Source organism: Aulostomus chinensis, chromosome 1 (genome assembly GCF_037954235.1).
Source record: "Aulostomus chinensis isolate RoL2024-O1b breed Wild chromosome 1, RoL_Achi_v1.0, whole genome shotgun sequence".
NCBI lineage: Eukaryota > Metazoa > Chordata > Actinopteri > Syngnathiformes > Aulostomidae > Aulostomus > Aulostomus chinensis.
Genome location: NC_141320.1, coordinates 44,823,165 through 44,829,168, shown reverse-complemented (window position 1 = coordinate 44,829,168; position 6,004 = coordinate 44,823,165). Strand labels below are relative to the sequence as shown.

Sequence of the window (6,004 nt, the reverse complement as noted above, 5' to 3'; positions counted from 1 at the left end):
TACATTACTTTAAGCATCACTGAGTTAATAGCAACTATCACTACATTACTTTTAGCATCATTTTGAGTTCATTAGCAATTCTTACGACATCACTGTCCCATAATTTTGAGATCATTAACAAATCTTTTGACATCACTGTCGCATTACTTTGAGGTTCGAAGCAACTCTTACTACATTACTGTCAGCATCACTTTGAGTTCATTAGCAACTATCACTACATTACTTTTAGCATTATTTTGAGGTTAGTAGCAACTCTTACTACATGACTGTCAGCGTCACTTTGAGGTTGTTCGAAACACTTACTACATTATTGTATGCATCACTGAGTTGATTAGCAACTATCACTACATTACTTTTAGCATCATTTTGAGTTTATTAGCAACTATCACTACATTACTGTTGGCGTCATTTTGAGTTTATTAGCAATTCATAGACATCACTGTAGCATTAAATTGAGGTTAGTAGCAACTCTTACTAAATGACTGTCAGCATCACTTTGAGGTTGTTCGAAACTCTTACTACATTACTGTAAGCATCACTGAGTTTATTAGCAACTATCACTACATTACTGTTAGCATCATTTTGAGGTTAGAAGCAACTGTTACTACATGACTGACAGCATCACTTTTAGGTTGTTGGAAACACTTACTACATTACTGTAAGGATCACTGAGTTGATTAGCAACTATCACTACATTACTTTTAGCATCATTTTGAGTTCATTAGCAATTCTTACGACATCACTGTCCCATCAGTTTGAGATCATTAACAATTCTTTTGACATCACTGTCGCATTACTTTGAGGTTCGAAGCAACTCTTACTACATGACTGTCAGCATCACTTTGAGGCTGTTCAAAACACTTACTACATTACTGTCAGCATCACTTTGAGTTCATTCGCAACTATCACTACATTACTTTTAGCATTATTTTGAGTTCATTAGCAATTCTTCCGACATCACTGTCGCAATATTTTGAGATTCGTAGCAACACTTACTACATCACTGTCGCATCATTTTGAGATCATTAGCAATTCTTCCGACATCACTGTCGCATTATTTTGAGGTTCGTAGCAACTCTTACTACATGACTGTCAGCATCACTTTGAGGTTATTCGAAACACTTACTACATTACTGTAAGGATCACTGAGTTGATTAGCAACTATCACTACATTACTGTTAGCATCATTTTGAGTTCATTAGCAATTCTTCCGACATCACTGTCGCAATATTTTGAGGTTCGTAGCAACTTTTACTACATTACTGTCGCATTATTTTAAGGACCGTAGCAACTCTTACTACATTACTGTCAGCATCACTTTTAGTTTATTAGCAACTATAACTACATTACTGTTAGCATCATTTTGAGTTAATGAGCAATTCTCAGAACATCACTGTAGCATTGAATTGAGTTCATTAGCAACTCTTACTAAATGACTGTCAGCATCACTTTGAGGTTGTTCGAAACTCTTACTACATTACTGTAAGCACCACTGAGTTTCTTAGCAACTATCACTACATTACATTTTGCATCATCTTGAGTTCATTAGCAATTCTTAAGACATCACTGTCGCAATATTTTGAGGTTCGTAGCAACTTTTACTACATTACTGTCGCATTATTTTGAGGTTTGTAGCAACAGTTACTGCATGACTGTCAGCATCACTTTTAGTTTATTAGCAACTATAACTACATTACTGTTAGCATCATTTTGAGTTCATGAGCAATTCTCAGAACATCACTGTAGCATTGAATTGAGTTCATTAGCAACTCTTACTAAATGACTGTCAGCATCACTTTGAGGTTGTTCGAAACTCTTACTACATTACTGTAAGCACCACTGAGTTTCTTAGCAACTATCACTACATTACATTTTGCATCATCTTGAGTTCATTAGCAATTCTTAAGACATCACTGTCGCAATATTTTGAGGTTCGTAGCAACTTTTACTACATTACTGTCGCATTATTTTGAGGTTTGTAGCAACAGTTACTGCCTGACTGTCAGCATCACTTTGAGGTTATTCGAAAGTTTCACTCCATTACTGTTAGCATCATCTTGAGTTCATTAGCAATTCTTAAGACATCACTGTCGCAATATTTTGAGGTTCGTAGCAACTTTTACTACATCACTGTCGCAATATTTTGAGGTTCGTAGCAACTCTTAGTACATGACTGTCAGCATCACTTTGAGGTTATTCGAAACATTCACTCCATTACTGTAGCAATATTTTGAGTTCATTAGCAATTCTTACTACATCACTGTCGCATCATTTTGAGATCATTAGCAATTCTTCCGACATCACTGTCGCATTATTTTGAGGTTCGTAGCAACTCTTACTACATGACTATCAGCATCACTTTGAGGTTATTCGAAACACTCACTACATTACTGTAAGCATCACTGAGTTGATTAGCAACTATCACTACATAACTGTTAGCATCATTTTGAGTTCATTAGCAATTCTTACTACATCACTGTCGCATCATTTTGAGATCATTAGCAATTCTTCCGACATCACTGTCGCAATATTTTGAGGTTTGTTGCAACTCTTACTACATTATTGTTGCATTATTTAAAGGTTCGTAGCAACTCTTACTACATTACTGTAAGCATCACTGAGTTGATTAGCAACTATCACTACATTACTTTTAGCATCATTTTGAGTGTATTAGCAACTATCACTACATTACTTTTAGCGTCATTTTGAGTTTATTAGCAATTCATAGACATCACTGTAGCATTAAATTGAGGTTAGTAGCAACTCTTACGACATGACTGTCAGCATCACTTTGAGGTTGTTTGAAACACTTACTACATTACTGTAAGCATCACTGAGTTTATTAGCAACTATCACTACATTACTGTTAGCATCATTTTGAGTTCATTAGCAATTCTTCCGACATCACTGTAGCATTATTGTGAGGTTTTGAGGTACCTTTGTTTGTAACCGATCTGCTGACCAGCGAGACGCCACCACGCACGGCTGTCTTCTCTGTAAAGGACGGAGAGGAAGTGGAAAGGACGGAGAAGGGTCGGACCAGGTCTACTTCTAGGTGACCACTCACTATCGTCTGCCACACTCTCCCTCATGGTGGGGAGTGTAGCGCTATCCTGCCACAGTACATTTGTTTCATTCTTTTGCTCTTGCACTTTAATTAAAATGGACTTGACTTGAGAATGTTTTGTTTCAAAATATAGATGAATTCCCAGATTTATAGGTAGCATGAGTATGAAGTTGCACTTGCACCAGGTGGGAAAATGTCCTCTGCATTTGACTCTAACTATGTAGGAGCAGTGGTAGCAGTGTCAGCCTGGGGGCTTGGTCAAGATCAATGACAGGAGTAGCAGACAGGTAATATCCATAGCATGCTTGTTGTTTTAGAGGAGTAAGGGTACACTGTTGGTCTCTCACCTGATGCGCTGTCATCAGCACAAATGATCTGTTCCTAAACATCAAAATCTACCATCCCCCCTGATTGTTTTTTACAACTGGAGTACTGGTTAACACTTTAGAAAGCCTTCATTCAGAGCTGTGAAGAACCTTGAACCTGATATCCCAGACATCAAAGTGGGCCACTAACCACTGACCCTGAGATCAAAATGAACGCTCTGATCTCAGAGATCTGGGATATTTCCCATCCCATGGCCCTTCAAATAAGAGCCCTGTGTCTCTGTCTCAAAGTTTTCAACCGTATTTGTTTGTTAAATTAAAACCAGACGACCACTGTGGTCCTTTTTACACGGTAAGTAAAGCACAGATGCCCTGGTGGACCTGTTGGCACCCTGGACTTTGAATCCAGTGACCTGAGTCCAAGTCTCCGTTCCAGCAGGTTTCCTGCAGCCTTCAGCAGAGCTGCCATGTTTCTCTGTAGAGAACTAAGTGATGCTCTCAGCAGGTTGAGGGCACCACCAACAAGTGAGGGATGAACCTCTGACTTCCTTCTTGTCAAACAGGAAACTCCTAATACCTCATTTGAGTAAAGTACCTCATATTCCTGACATCCAAGTAGTAGTGAAGTGGAGGAAGAAGGGAGGAGATCTCCAACAGGATCCTTCTTTCCTCTGTCCTCCTTGATCTCATGGATCACCACAGTCAAGGGGAGACCCAAGCTCCCGGATGGATCTGGCACTCAGGAACTGCTGAGTTTTCCAGTGGACTTTGTTCCATCCATGGTTCAGGAGCAGGACTCCTCCTGGTTAACCTGGTATCTTTCCACCCAACTGTGGGTTCTTGGAGAATTTTTCATGTCGTGTCAAGAAATCAGGCTGGTGGGTTTTTCAATGAGAGAAATTCTGGTAACTTAATTAAGTGGCATGTTTGTTGAAGCCGTAATTAACTGATAAATTAAGGAAGGCCTGGCCAGTCTTTGCTCCCAGGTCATACGATGGAGTTAGAAAGTCCTGAATCAATCTGGAGTTCCTTGATTTCCTTGTGGTTCTTGTTCCTTTTGCCAATGTAGTCTGGAACAAGAGCAAGATGAACCTCCAAATATCAACAGGTTGATTGCAGGTGATGTCAAGTGGTATTTAGAGGAACCTCCTCTTTGTGCTGGTTCCAGGGTGGAAGGGTGAGCACTCTGGACTCTGGATCAGTGATCAGAGTTCAAGTCTCAGAAGGACCTTCCTGTCTGGAATGTGTCCCATGTAACAAACTGATCAAGAGATGTTATGTGGTTCTAATGTTCTGGTTCATTTCTTACTGCCATGAACTCAGACTGTGTGTTTAATGTTAACAATAAATGTAACAACTAAGGAGCCAGTAGCTCCTGTGGAAAAAATTCTACTTTGTCAGTGAATTAATTCAGTCTGCATCTAAGTGTCAGGATGGCCGAGCGGTCTAAGGCGCTGCGTTCAGGTCGCAGTCTCTCCTGGAGGCGTGGGTTCGAATCCCACTTCTGACAAAGTACATTTTCTCCACATTCCTATGCATCCACAGTGGTACATTCCAAACCCAGTTGAAGCTGCTCTCCACTGATGGGAGTGAGTGGTTGAACTGGCAGCAGAGGAGGCAAAGGAGCTTCCCTGTGACGGTCCAACATCGCCTGGTTTCCTCCAACATGGAGCAGCCACCAAAACTGATCTTCAAATGTTGGATCAAAGTCTACTGATCCACCTGTCTCATGTTGATGAGGTCATCCAGCCTGATGATCTCGAGGTTCTCCTTTGAGTGGTTCCCTCTGGGAGAGTTCTCTCTCTGTAACTTGTGTGTGTGTTTGCTCGTATCCTGTTTCTCCTTGACAGCACTTTAGTGTTTTTACCACTGGTGTGTCATCTGTGGTTCACCTTTTATTTTACTTCTTTGTCAAAGATGAAGGTGTTTGTCGTCATTCATCAATCATGTGATGGCTCATGTGACTGTGAATGATGAAGAGCTTGTAGCGTCTCTCACTCTGATCACTTCAGGCTATTGAAGATACTCAGGTGTAGCCAGACTAGCTCAGTCGGTAGAGCATGAGACTCTTAATCTCAGGGTCGTGGGTTCAAGCCCCACGTTGGGCGTTCATCTTGAACATCCCTGCTTGTTCTCTCACTTTCTGCAGCTGTGATTGGGAATTGTAAGAAAAATCACTGAATGAACAACACAAACACAGGCTGTGTCTGAAGTTCCACACCTGCACCCGACTCAGAATGAAAAACCAGTGTGTTCTCAATTGTATCCACTGTCAATCCTGATTCTGGAGAAATTTCTTTGTGTGTTTTGATGGACGCGAGCCAAGCAGAAATTTCCCACAATGCAATAGGGTGGCGTTTGGTCAGTGTTGAGCAGGTGTCAGTCTGACAATGATGTCATATTATTGTGTCATCACTTGACCAGACCCAAAAGTAGGCTCAGGTATCAGTTTCTTCTCAATGCTAATGTCTGCTAGCTTAGTCTGCTACTTTGATGGCTCTGCCTGCTCAAAGGTCCAGAACCCTGGATGTGGTGGTTCCTACCTGAACGTAGATTCTGTCAGCTCATGTTGTTAAATCAACTCACCAGGAACACCAGTAGATTTCAATGG

The 6,004-nt window shown here is 40.7% G+C and overlaps 2 non-coding genes across 2 annotated transcripts; both read left to right on the top strand.

Annotated features, from left to right (window-relative positions):
• The first annotated feature begins 4,820 nt into the window (after nucleotides 1-4,820).
• On the top strand, nucleotides 4,821-4,903 carry trnal-cag (transfer RNA leucine (anticodon CAG)). Its single transcript has one exon. It is a non-coding gene; the product is annotated as a tRNA-Leu (tRNA).
• A 525-nt stretch (nucleotides 4,904-5,428) lies between these two features.
• Nucleotides 5,429-5,501, top strand: trnak-cuu (transfer RNA lysine (anticodon CUU)). Its single transcript has one exon. It is a non-coding gene; the product is annotated as a tRNA-Lys (tRNA).
• Nucleotides 5,502-6,004: the final 503 nt, after the last annotated feature.